Raw genomic sequence first — 22102 nt, forward strand, 5'->3', positions numbered from 1 at the left:
AGAGGAAGAAGAAGGGGAATGGGGGCGCACTATGCAAATGCGTCGGCCTCGACGCCTTTTATGGGCCTGCTTCTGAGTGGCTGACGCGTGGGCCCGACCAATCCTGTCAAATCCTGCAACAGTCGCGCACCGGATACGTGGCAAAAAAGGTGGTGCAGAAATCGAGGCGCCCCAGTCTATCTATCCCTTTACTGTGGCGTGCTCCGCCTTGTGTGCTTCCCCAAATTTCGAATCCCGTGAGATCCGGGAACCACAGTAACCAATCGCATCGAAGATTTCACACTATATCAACACTCGAAGATTGCCAGCATAAGTTCACTCGACGACCTCTGAATCAATCAAGGTGACTAAAATGAAGTCAAAGTTTCAGCATGAACCTCGAGCTCAGTCAGAATGCTTACGAAGCACAAGAGTCAAGGCAGAGTCAACTTCAACCCTCTTTTCACTCGTACCTCAATCCATTCAGGGGCTAATGACGATGCCATGAACCTAGGGTAGGGTCATAGGCCTGACCTATATGCCCTACCCAATGTCACTACCCTAGAAGCAAGGACATTCAAACTATAGAAAGGAATTCCGACTAAAGTAACCATGGAGTGCAATCCAGTTGACCGTCACCTCACTAGGGTACCCTCAATTTCCCTCGACCTGGATGAAGTCATTCGACCATACAGGAAACCACTCGGAGTATAGAATACCTAGAGTCACTCAGGATGGTGACGGTCAGGCATTCACTCTGTAGTCTTAAAGATCATTAGTAGCACTTTATAGCTGTCGTTACCAGTAACGCCCTACCTTAATGTACATTGAACCCCTATAACGGAGGACGGCTGGGGTCCTGGCGCACTCTATATAAGACAGCCCCCTCCTCTGGGACAAGGGTTCGCACCCGTTGTAACACACATCCATATTCTAGTCGACCGCCTCAGGGCACCGAGACGTAGGGCTTTTACCTCCTCCGAAAGGGGCCTGAACTCGTAAACTCGTGTGTACAACCTCGCCGTAGCTAGGGCCTTGCCTCCTCATACGTACCCCCTACTCTTACTGTCAGACTTAGTACCACGACAGGCCCCCACCAGCGAGTCACAAGCTCAGGTGGCGCCCCCCGAGGCACGCCATGTGAGCTCGTGGCTCCACCAGCAGGCCTCTGTGGCTCCCCTTCTCCTACAAGATGATATTTGCCCTAGAAAAAAATTTAGAAGAAGACTTTAGGGATGAAGTGCCGCAGTCTTGAGGCAGAACCTGGGCAGGAGCACATTTGCTCTCTGGTGGAGCGATTCCGCCGAGGATACTTCCCTCCCAAAGGGGAAATCAAAGCCATCGACATCACCAATGTTCCTCTCATCATGGGAGGACCAATCTTCATCAACATATTCACCAGCACCATCTTCTATCAAACCCTACTTCATGTCTTGTATTCAATCTTTGTCTCAAAACCTCTACTGGTACCTGTGGGTTACTAGTAGTGTTGATTACACCTTGTAGTTGATGCTAGTTGGTTTATTTGGTGGAAGATTATATGTTCAGATCCTTAAGCTTATTCACACATATCTGATCTTGAACATGAGTATGATTTGTGAGTAGTTACTTTTGTTCTTGAGGACATGGGTGTGTCTTGTTATAAGTAATCATGTGAAGTTGGTATTCGTTCAATATTTCAATGATATGTATGTTGTTCTTCCTTTAGTGGTGTCATGTGAAAGTCAACTACAAGACACTTCACCATACTTGGTCCTAAGGGAAGGCATTGGGGAGTAATTAGTAGACGATGGGTTACAAGAGTGACAAAAGCTTAAACCCTAGTTTATGCATTATTCCGTAAGGGGCTGATTTGGATCCATATGTTTTATGCTATGGTTAGATTTACCTTAATTCTTCTTTCGTAGTTGAGGATGCTTGTCAGAGGGGTTAAACATAAGAGGGTTGCTTGTTCAAGTATAGCACCCTAGCACCGGTCCACCCACATATCATATTATCAAAGTAGTGAACATGAATCGACTAACCATGATGAATGTGACTAGACAAGAATTCACATGTGTCCTCGAGAACGCTTTGCTTACTATAAGAGAACTTTCTGGCTCGCCCTTTGATATAAAAAGGATTGGGACACCTTGTTGTACCTTTGGTAATACTTTTAGTTGTTACTTGTTATGGATTACCTTGCTACAAAACTATATGTCACCGCTACTTTCTATACTTGCAGAGAATGCCTTGCTAAAAACCACTTGTCATTTCCTTCTGCTCCTCATTGAGTTCGATGCTCTTACTTATTGAATGGAATACAATTGATCCCCTATACTTGTGGGTCATCAGCGGTGCATGCTGGCGGCGGCGAGGGGAGAAGGAGTTGGAGGAGGGGTCCCTGGCCGGCGGTGGTGAGAGATTTCCTGGGTTTCCCGCGGGGGAAGCGACATGGCAGCGGAAGGGGATTTGGTTCCTCACCTTCAAATATCACAAGTCTGTACTGTGTTCTGTGTAAACTCGATGACCAGAGCAATGGAACGCCATCACCACCACCACCAAACTACCCTCCCGCTACACCACCACCACTAAGCTCTCCTCTACCAACATCACCACACCCCTCCCCACGTCATGTGCCCCCATTCACAGTCAACCCCGGCGGGATCCGTTCATGGCGACTGGCGATGAATTTCCAGTCTACTTCGCTGAGGTCAGGGATTGAGATTGTGCTGGCATTGGGTTGGAGGCGGGAGTTGGGAGTCGAGATTCATCGATAGTGTTGTTCTGCTTTTCTGATGGCAAGTGGCGGAGGCGCAGCAACATCGGTTGCAGAGATTCAGGCGCTTCTCTACACAAGGGAGCAAGCATACCAGGGGGCTATGTGAGGCCAAGTGGACTCTGACACTAAGGGTTGTGTCGAGGACCAACTCGGAGGAGAGAAGACGGTTGTTCGTGATGGGGCAGCTGCTGACTGCATATCTGATTCTCACGTGGGCGTAGATTGAGGCTTCATCGACTTCACACATGCAGAGAATGAGATGGAGATTGTTCAGGAGGGAGACATACTAGATTCAATTTTGATTGATCCCTCGGTGAGCGGGTCTACGGCAGAGGTTCATGGAGGATTGAGGTTGTGTGTAGTGATTCACCTTTGCTGGTGCGAGGAGCAGGGTGGCTTCAGAGTGAAATTGGGGAGGAAGGCGCGGGGTGTCGACTAGGTGAGGGGCACCACATGTGTTTGTCAAGTGGGGTCGACTGTCAGCGAGGTTGGAGAAGTGGATGCCACCCACTTTGGTCAGCTATGGGAGGAGAACTCACTTTGTCCTTCTCACCAACCCGCTATTGCTACCACCCGTGGCCTAACCCTAGGGGGGGAGAAGGTTGTAGTCTGGATCATGCGTGATCTGTGGAAGGAGAAGATGTTTGGGTTGGCCGATTGTTTTCCTGCAGCCGCTAGTGATCTAAGATTGTAGGTGCCTTCCAACTTTAGCTGTTCTAAGTCGATTTGGGCAGGACGTACTAGGACAGAGTTCCGAGAGTTTGTGGAGAAGTGCGAGACGGCTGACAAAAGTAGAGGAAGAGGATTGGGGCCGCGGTGCTAGCCGCCCACCGTCGCCGCAATAACATCAACCGTCGCTGCCGGATCAGAGTGGTGGACCTAAATTTGGCTACTCGCCACCCCTCTTTGGCTTCCTGGGGTACTGCCACCATGGTTGTTTGTAAGAGGATACCCTCCATATCCTCCCCAAGTGATGATTCCATAGCAACGGCCACCACAGGTGGCTGGTGGTTCCTAGCAGGCTGTTGTGCCCGAAGATCAAGAACAATAGAAGAATCGCCAGGGGAAAGGGAAATAAGTGAATCGGGGTTAGTTTAAAGAGAAAGAAAAAAGGGGGCAAGCTAAAGGGACTAGAGGTGTAACTAATTTAGGTGTTGGTGACCAGGGAGTAAGGCTAGTGACTTTAGTGATTATGCTAAAACTATGGGGATCCAGGGAACCATAGAGCTATTTGTGAGAAACCCAAGAGGTGTTTTATTTGTAAAGGTACTACTCATCAAGTGGATTCTTGTCCTACTAAAAAAGGACCTCATCAAGGAGCTAAATACATATGTGGTGCAGCTCGAGGGCTTCGATATTACTTTTACCACTTTGAAACTACCGATCTAGGTGCGAAATCAATTCGAATCATGAAATTGTATATGTAGAAACTAGAGTGATCAACAAAGAAGTACTGACTCAAGAGTTTTCTATCATCTACAAGACCAACTGGACAAGACAGATTAGGGTACTAGATGAATGGTCATTTTTAGTTTAATTTTCATCTACATTTCAGTTGAGCAGGTTGCTGGGTATCCATGCTTTGGATGGACCAAAACATATGTAAATGTGACTATTGAATGTGTAAGGAGGAATGATATAGATAAATGTGTTGATTGAGGTGTGGGTCCAAGTGAGAGGTCTGCTACCCAAGTGGTATGACTGGTCAGTTTTGAACCAATGCATTTCCTCGTTTGGTTGTTGTTAAATATGGACTAGCAAGGCATGTTTCAGGGCCTGTTTTTTATTGTGTTAGCATGAAGATCCAGTGCATGGATCCATCTAAAATAACCACTAAGAGGATGATTGAGATTGGAGGCAACAATTTCAAACTTAAGCTAGTTGTGGAAGTTACTTTGACTAACAAAAACAACAATGGGGTGGTAGATGCCAGTACTGGAGGTGGCAAAGAAGATGATGGAAGTATAGAAGGAAGTATGTAGACTCACAAAAAAGCAATGAGAATGACAATTCTACAAGCAACAACCTAGTGGGGGTCAAAGCAAGAGAAAAATCTGAAGAAGAGAACTGATAGTGGCTCTGGTACTCATAGGATGATACTAGAGAAAGTAGTTGATAGAGTTGAGGACATTGTTGCAGACGTTTGTGGTATAGAGGTGAAGGAAGGTCATGAGCAAATGAACATGTTGCTTGTGATTCCGGACTACAAGTTAACATTGTAATGCCAATTGATGATCTTGCAAAAGAGGCAACTACATTCATATTCACTAAACTATAGCAGATAGGTGAGGTGGCTGGGGAGATGGAAGAGTTTGTGTCAAAAAGTAATGATGTTTTGGATATTAGAGGGATGGAATGTGTGGATGTTTCCTGATGACACCATGCCTGACATCACAGATTTGGAAGTGGCCAAGGATGGGAACACTAGTCAAAACACTTATGAAGCAGCAGAGATGAAGGGAAAAGGCAAAAGTCACGGGGTCCTATTCAGGCTTCCAGGAAGAGTTCTAGGGTGGAGGGAGCTAGCCTATGCTAGAGAGGGACAAACTACTGAAGATGAAGAAGAATTTGAAGATTCCAAAAACCATGAAATGTATTGCTTCATCTAGTCCTTTTAATGTGCTCCCTATGGAAGAAATTGTACATATGACACACACTATTGTTGTCGTGATTACGGAACCTTTGGTTGACAATGGAGAGAGTGTGTGTACAATGGTGGTAGTACTTTATGTAAAGGTTGTAGTGATGTTGTAGTTAATGCTAGAGTTGGGGTGAAAGTGTGCTGATAGGGGATTGGATCTATGTCAGGAAGAGTAGATGGGGTAACCACCCTAGGAATCAAATACAATAAGTGCATCTTTTGGAATGCTAGGGAAATTTTGGCCCCTGGAAGAAATAAGTGTATTTGAGGACCTACTCTCGCCTCTGAAACCTATGTTGCTTGGGTTTCAGGAAACCAAATAGATTAGCTTTTCTAAAAACTTTATTAAGAATTTAATGGGTAATAAGAAGTTTAAGTGGAATTATTTGCCTTATGTAGATTTTGCTGGAGGCATTTTGGTAGGGGTATATGTAGATCAATTTGAGATTTTGAGATGGGTTTTAAAGTTTTTTTTTCTTCTGTTAGTGTAGATTTTACTGATAGAAGTAGTGAGTTGGTGTCTAGAATTTGTACTGTTTATGGTTCTACTTATGAAGAAGGCAAACATGAGTTTATTTCTGAATTGCATTCTTTGGTTTTGAATTGATCGACCCTGCTATTATTGGTGAGGATTCTAATTTAGTTATGACACAGGAAGATAAGAGTAATGGGAATGTAGATTTTAGGTGGGCAGGAAGTTTTAATGTGTGTTTGGACAAGTGGTGTCTGCTGGAGATTGACATGTCTAGTAGAAAATATACTTCATCTAATGATCAAGAGAATAGAGTTATATTTAAAATTGGGAGCATTTTTTGCATTACTGGGTTTGATGTTGCCTTTCCAGTAGCTAGCTCTAGGGTGCTTCCTAGAGTAGGAAGTGATCATACTCCAGTAGTTTGGGACTCTGGTGTTGATCAAATTCCTAGGACAGCTAGTTTCAACTTTGAAAAGTGATGGATAACTAGGCCTGACTTTAAAGATTTGGTAACTAAAGCTTGGACTAGTAAATATATTTCTAGTAATCCTGTAGATGCCTGGCAACATAAAGTTAGCATCTATAGGAAGCTAGCTAGGGGGTGGAGTAGGAATACTAAGGCTTTTCTTAGGAAGAGTAAAAAAGAACTTGTGGTGGAGTAGGGTGCTCTTGATATTGAAGTAGAGATTGATAGTTTGTCTCATATAGAGAGGGATAGGATGGGTAGCATATTTAAAGAGCTACAAGAGATGTGGCGAATAGAAGAGATTGAGGCAAGACAGAGATCCAGGGATAGAGATATCCTAGAGCGGGATAGGAACACTGCTTACTTCCAAGCAATGTCTAACTAGAGGAGGAGAAAAGAGTTTATTCATGTTTTAGAAGGGACAGATGGTCCTGTTACTGATAATATAGAAATGAAGAAAATAGCTATAGATTATTATAGAGAGTTGTTTAAATGGTAACCTAGGTCTGACATTAATCTTAGGGTTGATTTCTATAGTGAGACTAAGAAGGTCTATGCTGAGGAAAATGCCAAGCTAGAAGCTAATTTTTCCGAAGAACAAATTAAGGATGTTGTATTTAGCTCTTATTCAGATGGCCCCCTTGGCCCTGATGGTTTGCCTTTTATATTTTTCCAAGAGTTTTTGGATATAGTTAAGGGAGATCTGATCAAGATGTTTGATTTTTGGTTCGATGAAGACCTAGATTTATTTAGATTAAATTTTGTTATGATTACTTTGATACCCAAATAGAATGTGGCTAGGACCATGAATGTGAACTAGACATTTTTCTAGAGATTTTTTCAATGTATCACTTGTGATTTTATAACGTCTCATCCACAGTCGCCCGTTCTTAACCATTATGTCTAGCTGGATCTAGACTGACCCCAGAAACCAACACTAGTTTTTGCCGCGCACTTTGTCCTCACTCGTGCGCATCCGGGATCAGCTTCCCAGTCGGTCACCCATCCTCAAGTCACTCCAAGCCAAACACGCTTAACTTTAAGGTTCCTTTTGGATGGGCTCCCGGGAAATAAGGAATTACTTATCGATTCCTATTAATCCAGGCTCTCACATACACACCCACTCAGAGGAATTGACGTCCTCACGGCCCACATGAACTTTCCCTCCTGGCACACCTTTGTCCGTCCATATACTTTTTTTTGTTTCTTCAAACTTCCAACAAGGGTGTGTGTGAGATTTGATCTCTAGAACTCATGTTTTAGAACGATAACCACCACGGTGTTTCTTTCTTTTCGACCGGTTTATGTTTGTTTTTCTCTTTCTTTTTCTTTTTCTTTTTCTATTTCTTTTTCTTTCATTTTTTCTTTATTATTTTATTTTATTTTTATTTTCCAAATTGCGCGAACTTTTTTCAAATTCAATGATCTTTTTGTCAAAGTCTATGAATATTTTTTTAAAGGATGAGCTTCTTTCTCAAAATTGATAAAAATAATCAAATTTATAAAAAAATTCAAAATTTGATGATTTTTTTGAAATCGATGATCTTTTTTTTGCAAAATCATTGAAATATTTCCAAATTTGATGAACTTTTTTCATTTTTTTGGTTTTTTTTCAAAATCCATGAAGTTCTTTTTAAAATTCATGATTTCTTTCAAAATGGATTAATTCTTTTTCAAAAAATTCGTGAGTTTTTTTCAAAATTTATGAACTTTTTTCAAATTTTTGAACTTTTTTTGAAAATCGATGAACTTTTTTTTAAATCAATGAAATTTTTTCAAATTCATGAACCTTTTCTATTCATGAACTTTTTTTAAATTCACAAACCTTTTTTTCCTGATTTGTGAGGTTTTTCACACCCACGAGCATTTTTTGTTTCATACAATTTTAAATACCAGCAAAATTGTTCTTGTTTTTCCTCCCTTGGCCAATAGATTTCTATAGAATGAGCGAAAAAGGGCGAACTGTGCCGCTGTGCGAACGAACAAATGAACGAATGACAAGTGCGAGTCTTGGCGATTCATGGGCCGGCCCATGCCGCGTGCCCCTGTGCGCTGTAACAAATAAATGCCGCTTAGCGCATGGTATAGGAGATCTCCTCTGTAATGCGTGGTAACTCACACATTACTGGGGAGACCTCCTATACCACACATTTTTAAATACATGATGGAGGATCTGTAAGTACATCACGACATAATATGATGTGGATGTTTTAAATACACTATTAGCATTTGTTTACATATATGATGTATTTTTCTTAGTAACATGATAATCATTTTTAAGATACACGAGGGATAGCTTTTTAAGTATGTGGAAAACATTTTTTAATATATAAAGAACACATTTTGGATACACGATGAACATTTTAGAAATACACAATTATTTTTTTAACCTGACATTTTTTTAAGATTCATGATGCACATCTTTAACGGACAACAAACATTTCAAAGCATGCAATGAGCATTATTTTAGTGCACAAGGAACCTATTTTTCTAAGTATATATTTTGGAACATTTTCAAAATATATATCATGAGAAAACAAAAAAACAAGCGAAGCGTAGAAAGCTGCAGCTAATAGAGATCACCAAGAAAAAACTAGCAATTAGACTGTTGGAAATATGCCCTAGAAACAATAATAAAATGGTTATTATCATATTTCCCGTTCATGATACATGTTTATTATTCATGCTAGAATTGTATTCACGGGAAACTTAAATACATGTGTGAATACATAAACTACATCATGTCCCTTGTAAGCCTCTACTAGACTAGCTCGTTGATAAAAATGGTTAAGGTTTCCTAGCCATAGACATGAGTTGTCATTTGATAACGGGATCACATAATTAGGAGAATGATGTGATGGACAAGACCCAACCGTAAGCTTAGCATCAAATCGTTTAAGTTATTTGCTATAGCTTTCTACATGTCAAGTATCTAGTCCTTCGACCATGAGATCATGCAACTTCTGAATACCGGAGGAATACCGTGTGTGCTATCAAACGTCACTTCATAATTGGGTGATCATAAAGATGCTCTACAGGTATCTCTAAAGGTGTCTGTTAGGTTGGCATGGATCGAGACTAGGATTTATCACTCCGTGTGATGGAAAGATATCTCTGGGCCCTCTCGGTAATACTACATCACAAGAAGCTTGCAAGCATGTGGCTAATGAGTTTAGTCACGGGATCTTGTATTACGGAAGGAGTAAAGAGACTTGCCGGTGACGAGATTGAACTAGGTATAGAGATACCGACAATAGAATCTCGGGCAAGTAACATATTGCCGAACAAAGGGAATTGCATACGGGATTGACAGAATCCTTGACATTGTGGTTAAACCGATAAAGATCTTCGTGAAGCCCTGCCGGGATTGCACCACCACCATCTCCACCACGTCGTCATGCTGGTTGAGATCCCATCCACTTCTCCTCTCTTGCTTGCTGGATCAAGAAGGAGGAGACACCATCGAGCCGCACATGTGCTGAACGCGGAGGTGTCATTGGTTTGGCGCTGGATCGGGTTGGATCATGATTGCATGTCGAAGAGTACGACTACATCAACCACGTTATATACGCTTATGCTTTCGGTCTACAAGGGCATGTAGACACACTACCCTCTTGTTGTTATGCATCGCCTAGATTAGATCTTGGGTGTTCTGTAGGAATTTTTTTGATTTTCATGCAACGTTCGCCATCAGTGGCATCATGAGCTTGGTCTATGCGTAGATGCATATGGATGAGTAGAACATAAAGTTGTTGTGGGCGTTGATGTTCAGTTTGCTTACTTCCCTTGACTTATTTGGATTTGGCGGTATTATGAGATTAAGCGGCTCGGACCAACCTTACATGTCCACGCGCATGAGACCGGTTCTACTGTTTGACATGCAATTTGTATTGCATAAAAGTGGCTTTGCGGGTGTCTGTCTCTCCCACTTTAGTTGAATCTGATTTGTCGAGGGTGGTCCTTGTAGAAGGTCGAAAGGTAACTTGTATATGACCGTTGTGGTTTTGCGTAGATAAGAACGGTTCTTATAGTTTTCCCTAGCAGCCACATAAAAATTACAACAACAAAGTAGAGGGCGTCTAACTTGTTTTTGCAGGGCATGTTGTGATGTGGTATGGCCAAAACGTGATGTGATATATGTTGATGCATGAGATGATCATGTTTTTTAATAGGTTCACGACTTGCATGTCGATGAGTATGGCAACCGACAGGAGCCATAGGGTTGTCTTTAATTTATTGTATGACATGCGTGTCAACAAATAACGCCATGTAATTGCTTTACTTTATCGCTATGTGTTAGCAATAGTTGTAGAAGCAATAGTTGGCGAGACAATCATGTGATGACACGATGATGGAGATCATGGTGTCATGCTAGTGACGATGGAGATCATGCTGGTGCTTTGGAGATGGAGATAAGAAGTACAAGATGATGATGGTCATATCATGTCACATATTTTGATTGCATGCGATGTTCATCTTTTATGCATCTTATTTTGCTTAGGACGACGGTAGCATTATAAATGATCCCTTCACTTAATTTCAAGATAAATGTGTTCTCCCTAAGTACGCACCATTGCGAAAGTTCATCGTTTTGAAGCACCTCGTGATGATCGGGTGCGATAGACTCTACGTTCATATACAACGGGTGTGAGCCAGTTTTACACATGCGGAATACTTTAGTTAAACTTGACTAGCCTAGCATGTACAGACATGGCCTCGGAACATAGAAGACCGAAAGGTCGAACATGAGTCATATAGTAGATATGATCAACATGGAGATGTTCACCATTGATGACTACCATATCTCACGTGATGATCGGACATGGATTAGTTGATTTGGATCATGTATCACTTGGACAACTTGAGGGATGTTGATTTAAGTGGGAGTTCATTAGTAATTTGATTAACTGAACTAATTATCATCAACATACTCTAAATTTTCTTTGCAAATTATGTTGTAGATTAGTAGCGCACGACTGTAGCTCCCTGTTTTTAATGCGTTCCTAGAGAAAGACTAAGTTGAAAGATATTGTAAGAAATTATGTGGACTAGGTCCTTAGTATGAGGATTGTCCTCACTGCTGCACAAAAGGCTTATGTTCTTGATGCACCGCTCAGTGTGCCAATCTCTCTGGCATCGTTTGTGGATGTTGTGAACGTCTGGCAGGCACGTTCTGATGACTACTAGATAGTTCTGTGCGCTATGCTTTACAGCTTAGAACTGGGGCCCCAAAGACGTTTTGAATGTCACGGAGCATATGAGATGTTCCAAGAGCTGAAATTGGTATTTCAGGCTCATGCCCGTGTTGAGAGGTATAAGACCCTTGACAAGTTAGTTTGCCTGCAAGATGGAGGAGAATAGCTCAGTTAGTGAGCATGTGCTCAGAGTGTCTGGGTGCTACAATCGCTTGAATCAAGTGGGAGTTAATCTTCCAGATAAGAAAACGATTGACAAAGTTTTCCAGTCACTCCACCAAGCCATAAGGGTTTCGTGATGAACTATAATATGCAAGGGATGGAGAAAATGATCCCTGAGCTCTTCGTGATGCTTAAGGCTGCGGAGGTATAAATCAAGAAAGAGCATCAAGTGCTGATGGTTGATAAGACCACCATTTTCAAGAAGGGCAAGGGAAATAAAGGGAACTTCAAGAAGAATGGCAAGGCAGTTGCCGCTTCCATGAAGAAACCCAAGGCTAGACCCAAACTTGAGACTAAGTGCTTCTATTACAAGGGGAATGGTCACCAGTAGTGGAACTACCCTAAGTGCTTGGCAGATAAGAAGCCTGGCAACGTCTACAAAGGTATATTTGATATACATGTTATGGTTGTGTACCTCACTAGTGCTCGTAGTAGCGTCTGGGTATTTGATACTGATTCAGTTCCTAATATTAGTAACTCGAAGCAGGAGCTGCGGAGTAACGAAGACTAGCTGAGGGCGAGGTGACAATGAGTGTTGGAAGTTTCTCCAAGGTTGATATGATCACCATTGGCATGCTCTTAATACCTTCGGGATTAGTATTAAACCTAAATAATGGTTATTTGGTGCATGCGTTGAGCATAGAACATTATATATGGATATTGTTTATTGCAAGAATGTTATTCATTTAAGTGAGAGAATAATGGTTATTCTATTTATATGAGTAATATCTTTTATGGCCATGCACCCCTTGTGAATGGTTTATTCTTGTTGAATATCGATTGTAGTGACACACATATTCATAATATTGATGCCAAAAGATGCAAACTTAATGATGATAGTACCACATATTTATGGCACTGCCATTTAGGTCATATTGGTGTAAAGCGCATGAAGAAACTTCATATTGATGGACTTTTGGAATCATTTGAATATGAATCATTTGATACATGTGAACCATGCCTTATGGGCAAGATAACTAAAACCCTGTTTTCTAGAACATTGAAGTGGGCTAGTGACTTATTGGAAAATAATACATATCGATGTATGCGGTCGGATGAGTGTTAAAGCATGCGGTGGATATCATTATTTTCTTACCTTCACAGATGATGTGAGTAGATATGGGTATATTTACTTAATCAATCATAAGTCTGAAATATTTGAAAAGTTCAAGGAATTTCAAAGTGAAGTGGAGAATCATCGTAACAAGAAAATAAAGTTTCTATGATCTGATCGTGGAGGTGAATATTTGAGTTACGAGTTTCGTATGCATTTAAGACAATGGGGAATTGTTTCACAGCTCGCGCCACCTGGAACACCACAGTGTAATGGTGTATCTGAACATCGTAATCGTATGCTACTGGATATGGTGCGTTCTATGATGTCTCTTACCGATTTGCCACTATCGTTTTGGGGTTATGCATTAGAGACAACCACATTCACTCTAAATAGGGCACCGTATAAATCCGTTGAGACGACACAGTATGAATAATGGTTAGGCAAGAAACCTAAGTTGTCATTTCTTAAAGTTTGGGGATGCGACGCTTATCAAGAGGCTTCAGCCTGATAAGCTTGAACCCAAAGCGGAGAAGTGCATCTTCATAGGATACCCTAAAGAGGCCATTGGGTATACCTTCTACCACATATTCGAAGGCAAGATCTTTATTGCCAACAATGGGTCCTTTCTAGAGGAGTTTCTCTCGAAAGAAGTGAGTGAGAGGAAAGTAGAACTTGATGAGGTAATTGTACCTTCTCTCAAATTGGAAGGTAGCACATCATAGAAAGCAGTCCCCTGATGCCTACACCAACCGAAGAGGAAGCTAATGATGATGATCATGAAACTTCGGATCAAGTTACTACTGAACTTCATAGGTCCACCAGGGTACGTTCCGCACCAGAGTGGTACGGTAATCCAGTCCTGGAAGTCATGATGTTGGACAACGGTGAACCTACGAACTATGAAGAAGCAATTATGAGCCCGAATACCGACAAATGGCTTGAGGCCATGAAATCCGAGATAGGATCCATGCATGAGAACAAAGTATGGACTTTGGTGGACTTGCTTGTTGACCAGCAAGCCATTGAGAATAAATGGATCTTTAAGAAGAATACAAACGCTGATGGTAATGTCACCTTCTATAAATCTCAACTTGTCGCAAAAGGTTTTCGACAAATTCAAGGAGTTGACTACGTTGGGACTTTCTCACCCGTAGTGATGCTTAAGTATGTCAAAATTATGTTAGCAATTGCTGCATTTTTTGATTATGAAATCTGGTAGATGGATATGAAAACCTCTTTCCTTAAGGAAGAGTTTTATATGATGCAACATAAAAGTTTTGTGGATCCTAAGGATGCTAAAAAGTATGCAAGCTCTAGCGACCCATCTATGAACTGGTGCAAGCATCTCAGAGTTGGAATATACGCTTTGATGTGGTGATCAGAGCTTTTGGATTTATACAAAGTTTATGAAGAAACTTGTATTTACAAGAAAGTGAGTGGGAGCTCTATAGCAATTTTTATAGTATATGTGGATGACATGTTGTTGATTGGAAATGATGTAGAATTTCTGGAAAGCATAAAGGGTTGTTTGAAAGGAGTTTTTCAAAGGAAGTCCTGGGTAAAGCTGCTTACATATTGGGCATGAGGATCTATAGAGATAGATCTAGATACCTGATAAGACTTTCATAGAGCATATACCTTGACAAGATTTTGAAGGAGTTCAAAATGGGTCAATCAAAGAAGGAGTTCTTTCCTGTATTGTAAGGTGTGAAGTTGAGTAAGACTCAAGGCTCGACCACGACAGAAGAAAGAGAAAGGATGAAAGTCGCCCTCTATGCTTTAGCCATAGGCTCTATAATGTATGCCATGCTGTGTACCAGATCTGATGTGTGCCTTGCCATGAGTCTGGCAAGGGGGTACAAAGTGATCCAGGAGTGGATCACTGGACAACGGTCAAAATTATCCTTAGGTTCCTAAAGATGACTAAGGAAATGTTTCTCGGTTATGAAGGTGATAAAGAGTTCGTCGTAAAGGGTTACATTGATGTAAGCTTTGACACCGATCCAGATGACTTTGAGTCGCAAATCGGACATGTATAGTGGAGCAGTCATTTGGAATAGCTCCAAGTGGAGCGTGGTAGCAGCATCTATGGTATGACATGTAGATTTGCAAAGTACACACAGATCTGAATGTTGCAGACTCATTGACTAAAAAAATTTCTCACAAGCAAAACATGATCACCCCTCATTTGGGGTTAATCACATAGCGATGTGAACTAGATTATTGACTCTAGTGCAAGTGTGAGCCTGTTGGAAATATGCCCTAGAGGCAATAATAAAATGGTTATTATCACATTTCTCGTTCATGTTTATTATTCATTCTAGAATTGTATTGACCGGAAACTTAAATACATGTGTGAATACATAAACTACATCATGTCCCTAGTAAGCCTCTACTAGACTAGCTCGTTGATCAAAGATGGTTAAGGTTTCCTAACCATGGACATGAGTTGTAATTTGATAACGGGATCACATCATTAGGAGAATGATGTGATGGATAAGACCCAACCGTAAGCTTAGCATCAGATCGTTTAAGTTATTTGCTATAGATTTCTTCATGTCAAGTATCTATTCCTTCGACCATGAGATCATGCAACTCCCGGATACCAGAGGAATACCTTGTGTCCTATCAAACGTCACTTCATAACTGGGCGATCATAAAGATGCTCTACAGGTATCTCTGAAGGTGGTCTGTTGGGTTGGCATGGTTCGAGACTGGGATTTGTCACTCCATGTGATGGAGAGATATCTCTGGGCCCTCTCGGTAATACAACATCACAAGAAGCTTGCAAGCATGTGGCTAATGAGTTTAGTCACGAGATCTTGTATTACGGAACGAGTAAAGAGACTTGCCGGTGACGAGATTGAACTAGGTATGGAGATACCGACGATTGAATCTCGGGCAAGTAACATATCACCGGACAAAGGGAATTACATACGGGATTGATTGAATCCTTGACATCATGGTTCAACTGATAAAGATCTTCGTGGAATATGTAGGAACCAATATGGGTATCCAGGTCCTGCTATTGGTTACTGACTGGATAGGTGTCTCGGTCATGTCTACATGATTCTCGAACCCGTAGGGTCCTCACGCTTAACATTCGATGACGCTAAAGTATTATTGGGATATGTGCATTGGTAACCGAATGTTGTTCGGAGTTCCGGATGATATCCCAGACTTCTCTACGAGCTCCGGAATGGTCCAGAGGTAAAGATATAGGAAGTTTCATTTTGGTCGCCAGAAAACTTTTGGGCATTATCTGTATTGTACGGGAGTGCCGAAAAGTGTTCGAGGCTCCACCCGGGGGGTCCTCCTGCCCCTGGGGCCCACATGGGCTGTAGGGGGGTGCCCTGGCCTACATGGGCTAGGGCCACCATCCCCAAGAGGCCCATACGCCTAGAAGAAGGAAAAGGGGAATAGTCCTAAGGGGGAAGGCACCCCCCTAAGTGCCTTGGGGAGGGAGGATTCCTCCCTAGGCCGGTGTCGCCTCCCTTGGAGGAGGGGCCAAGGCTGTGCTGCAATCCTCCCCCTTGCCTCCTATAAATAGTGGGGGAGAGGGAGGGGCTGGCCACACCAAATCCCCACGCCCCGGCGGCAGCCCTACCTCTCCCAAAACTCCATTTTCTCCTCAGATTGGTTCTGACAGCGTTTGGTGAAGCCCTGCCGGGATGGCACTACCACCATCTCCACCACGTCGTCATGCTGGTTGAGATCCCATCTACTTCTCCTCTCTTACTTGCTGGATCAAGAAGGAGGAGACGTCATCGAGCCGCACGTGCGCTGAATGCGGAGGTGCCGTCCGTTCGGCGCTAGATCTGATTAGATCATGATTGCATGTCGAAGAGTACGACTACATCAACCGCGTTATATACGCTTCCGCTTTCGGTCTACAAGGGTATGTAGACACACTCCCCTCTCATTGCTATGCATCTCCTAGGGTAGACATAGGCGAGCGCTTCATGCACTTTTGCGTCGTTCCCCATCATGCACTTTTGACAAATATTAAAATTTCATCGATTTTTCAATGATTCTTGTTCAAAATTGATGGAAAAAAAATTCAAATTTGTGAACTTTTTTTTCTCAGTTGAAGAACTTTTTTGCAAATCAATGAAGAAAAATTCAAAATCGATGAACATTCTTCATTTCTGTGAAGGTTTTGAAGAATCGATGAAGTTTGTTTCTAAATCGATGAACTTTTTTTCAAGTTTGTGAACTTTTCTTTAGATATAATGTGTTTTCTTCAGTGTTGCAAACCTTTTTTTTTGTCAAATTATCGTTTTTACGAACCTTTTTAAATTCGCAATACTTTCACAATTCGCTGACTTTTGTCTCAATGGGATGAAGTTTTTTTACAAAATCTACTGATTTCAGAATTTTTTTAAAAACTATTTTAAAACAGTTGGTTTTTTCTACCAGACCAATAGCACAAAAAACAAAAGAAACTAGCGAGCAGCCGAGTGAACGAAGCTTGCAGCAGAGCAACTCGAGCGAGTGGGGGGCAGGCAAGCGAATTCGCATGGCTGGTGCGCGGCCCACTTGGGCGGGAGAGTGCCAGCTGCGCGAAATAGTAGGGGAGACATACAGTAAAGCAGGGCTCATCGACGACGTATGGAGCGAACATACATCAGATAATAAAACACTCTACTAGTTTTACTGCTTGTAACATAGTCCATGAATTTAGGAGCTCGAACACCGAGACTTACAATCTCGCTAAGCATGCATTATCACTTGGTTTTGACCGTCATGTTTGGTTTAGGCAACTGGGTGACTTGCTCTTTATACCTATAAACGTTATGATTTGAATAAAGCTTGGTGAGTTTGTCTCGAAAAAAAAAGCTGCACCAAATAGTAGGCGAGATATACAGTTTTTTTTTTGCATCAAAATGCATATAACGCGGGGCTAGGAGACGTGAGCGCCACTTACGTTTTTTGGCCGATTTCTACTATTTTCTATGTTTCTTGTTAGTTATCTTTTCTATTTTATTATTCTTTTTTTCCTTTATAATAGGTTCTAGACGTAAATAGAAGAGAAAAATAAAAGTGTTGATGAAAAAGATAGGGAGGAAAAGTCGCTTATAAACGATGCAATGGAGATGCCCTGATAAGGGATAAAAAGCCCTCAGGCTTACTAGTAAAAAGACAAAAAAAATGTGTTGTGCCATCTAGCCCGGGCAGCCCGGCCAGCACGTTATGTCGCAGCAAACGATTCCACGTGGGACGATAGAGCCATTCTCATATCTGCCAAATATCATGACAAAAGTTAGAGGAAATGCATAGGCTACCCTCCGTTAATGACTTCATCTTTTATTTACGATAATTATCAAAAACATTGTAAGAATAATAGGTATTTACGAAAATGCTCGAAAAATATTGTTTATAATGAGTTTCAATATTAAAAACTATGAATTATGAAAATAAAAATGAAATACTTTCATCGTGTATTTTCAAAATATTTATCATGTTTTAGAAACATGTTCATCACAAATTTAAAATGTATACCATGTACTTCAAAAGATGTTGATGTATACACAATATTATTTATTTCTAGAAGCAAGTCAAATGAAAATGAAAATAAGAAAGTACAAAAACATGTATTTAGAAATAAGTTCATTGCATAGTTTGAAAAAAGTTCATCTATGAACAAAAGAATATAGTCTTGTAATTGGAAAATAAAAGACCATCGTATTTTAAGCAAACTTTCATAGCGTATTTTGAAAATGTTTATATGGACAGAATAGTACTCCCTCCATCCCAAAATAAGTGACTCAACTTTGTACTAACTTTAGTACAAAGTTAGTACAAACGTGAGTCACTTATTTTGGGATGGAGGAAGTATTTGTTAATGAACTAAAAAAATGAAAGAAAGGGTAATACTGATTGGGAAAATACAAGAATTCCAGAAGAAAACTAACCTAAAACCGAAAGGCGAGGACAAAAAGAAATGCAAACATGTTCCAAAAATCAGTGATGGGGCTATCCCATGTCGCAGACCCATATGCGGCGGGGTGACTATTCGACACAGTGAGCATCAAATAAGATTTTCCCTCTTACATGAACCTCTTCCGGGCATTTGCATGTCCACCAACTCTGGTAGGTCGAGCACCACATACCCTTCACGTGCGCATGGGTCAACACATTAACCTTTTTTTGTTATTTGTTATATTTTGAGCATTACATTTTATTTTAATATTTTAAATTAATGCTTTTATTTCTTTTTCTATTTTTGTAATCATTTTATCGTCCACCACATTCTACCTTTTGCATTATACAGGGATACATTTGGAACCACATGAACATTATTAATAGGAAATGTACCTTTTGGATTTATTTTTTATTAACATGAACATTTTTTAAATTCTTGAAACATGTAAATACTTATGCACCCATAAATGTCTTTCTGGATCATGTTCAACATCTACTAAAAAGGCAAGGGGTGCAATGCAAAAGTATGACCAAGTACTACAAGCTTCACGAGGAAAAAAATGTTTTTTTGTGAGTGAAAATTCATGAGCTTTTGTTCGAATGCAATAACACGCCTATTACTTTTAGGTAGATTTCAAGATATGCAAAGGGGATTTAGGTAATCTGTCTACAAAATTCACTGGGGTGCTATCCATCATTTTTAGTGGGAGACAGAAAATGAATCACCCACTATCCGAACAATTGGCTCGGTCCATTTATCCCTGGTGAATAGAGGTGTACCCAGTGCTCCACTCACTTTGTCCCTTTTTCCTTTCCTTTTTCTGTTAACCTTTCAATTTCACTTTGTTTTTGCATGAATATTTAGTTAACTGTGGAATCCACATATTTAAAAACATGTTATGACCTTTCTAAAAGTATTCATGTATGTTGAAAAAAAATCATATTTTTTCAATATTATGAATTCCAAAAAGGTGTTCATGTAATTTAAAAATTGTTGTGTAATTTAATTAGTGTTAATGTCCTTTCTAAATATGTTCATGTAATTTTAAAAATCTTCATATTATTTAGATAGTGTTCAAACCTTTACAAAATTATTGGTGTGATTTAAAAGTGTTCGCGCATTTTAGAAAAGATCAAGTACTTGTGAAAAACGTTCACCTCCTTTAGAAACTATTTATGTAAATTCAATAAGAGTTCTTTAATTTTAAGAAAATTTTGGTGTATAAAAAATGTTAGTGTTTGTGCATCTATAAAAGGCGTTCATGACTTATAGAAAAAACATTCATGTAACGTGAAAAAATAAGAGAGAAATGAATAAAGAAAAACAAAAACAAAAAGGCAGATGGAAAACAAAAATAGGAAATATGAAAAGCAAAAAGAAATGAAAAAAAGAACTGAAAAAAATTAGAATTGAAAAGAAAAACAGAAAATATAAAAAAGGAAGGCTACAACGGAAAATAAAAATACCCTGGAAAACTGCCTGCTACTTCCTCTACTGGGCCTTGGTCCATGTTGGGCGTATGCCGACGACAAGTTTGCTATTTAGAAGAATTCTCATAGCCCCCTTTTGAAGTTTAAGGTGACACCCACTCCTCTCCTATATCGGTCACCTGGGTCCTGGGTTGTCCAACATCTTAATTGTTTATATTTTTGAAAGTATGTTATTTAAAATACTTTTTTTAGTAAAACAGATTTAAGCATTGAAAAACAACGGGTTTACTTATAAAATACATATATTTTAAAATAGTTCACCATCTATTTGAAAATGTTCACCATACCTTAAAGATGATTGTAATGTATTGAAAAATAATCATATTTGAAAAATATTCATAGTGTATTATCCCTGCGTACAAAAATAAAAATATATTTTCAAAATGAGAAGCAGAACAGAAAACAAGAGACAGTCCGAGAAAAACCAGCGAACAAAAACTGTAAAACTCGGCCTAAACACAAAAGCACAGAGAAAAAAATATTTCTCAAAAAACAGGAAAAATCTGGCTGACTATAGGTAAAGCGAGCACCTACGCTTCGGAAGCACTTGCGCGCGCTCGTTCGTTTTCGGCTTTTCGCTGTTTCGTCTCACCACGCTCATTTCGTGTACTAACGTATACTCCGGCCAAAAAACGTATACTCGGGGAGTCTCTCTACATCTTCTCGCTGCCTGAAACCATCTTGGGCAAGAAATCGATTGCACTTCCACTATATGCTACTACTAGCTATAGCTAGCCGTGTTGCTCCTTCATACTCTCCCACGGTACAACTACGGCCGAAATCACTGTTCTGACATTTTCAACAATCTTTGCCACAAAATAAACTCGACATGAAAATATTTCACGATCTGACCCTTTCAGAAATGCCATCTCCATATAGAAACGCCGAGATAGCTTGCGTTTCATCTTCACATTCAAACGCCAACCTAGCTCGCGTTTTCGCTCCACATCGAAACACCAAGCGCGTTGGCGTTGCTGCCTCAGGCTGAAACGCCAAAGCTCACGGCGTTTCTAGCTAATTAATCTCTAGCTCTGGCGATAAAAAATCTCTAGCTTGGCATGCATGCATGCGCTGGCCCGTGAACTGAGCTGATGGAGATTTTTGCTGCTGCTTTGGAGCGTGCGCGCGCGTCGTTTGGGCCAAGTTGCTTGGAACTTTGGATCCTTTCTATGCCCGACGCGGACGGCAGCGTGCACAGCTACGGCACTGCAAGCATGCGCACCGTGAACCAGTGCAACCAGCAAGCGTTGCGCCTACCTAGTCGTACTAAACCGCGGCAACTTGGCCTCCTCGCACGCCTATAAAAGGAGGATCCATGCAGCAGCATAAGCCACCGCACTCAGCACAGCACAACATCCTCAGATCCTCTCACACATACAAGATACAACAACAGAGAGATCGAGCGGATACAAGCCAATGGCAACCAAGAGCCTTCTTCTCGCCGCTCTCCTCGTCCTCGCCGTCAGCATGGCGCTGCACGGTGCGGAGGCGGGCAAGTAGCTTCCGCTGGCACTCATCACCGGCGTAGTGCCATGCAGCGCTGGGAATTCCATCAACGCGGCGTGCAGATGGTGTGCGGCCGTGATGTGATGGATGCGAGGAGTTGTGAGGAATTGTGGTCAGCTAGAAATGCCATGCGCTTTGGCGTTTGGGCCCCGGTCGGCAACGCCAACATACTTGGCGTTTCCATATGGCGCTAAAACGCTAGCTACTTTGGCGTTTGAATGTGGAGCTGAAGCGCGAGACACCTCGGCGTTTCTATATGGAGAAGAAACGCCACGGGCTGTGGCGTTGCTAAAAGGATCAGATCGTGAAATATTTTCATGTCGAGTTCATTTTGTGGCAAAGATTGCTGAAAAGGTCAGAATAGTGATTTCGGCCTACAACTAC

Source organism: Triticum dicoccoides, chromosome 5B, assembly GCF_002162155.2.
Source record: "Triticum dicoccoides isolate Atlit2015 ecotype Zavitan chromosome 5B, WEW_v2.0, whole genome shotgun sequence".
Classification (NCBI taxonomy): domain Eukaryota; kingdom Viridiplantae; phylum Streptophyta; class Magnoliopsida; order Poales; family Poaceae; genus Triticum; species Triticum dicoccoides.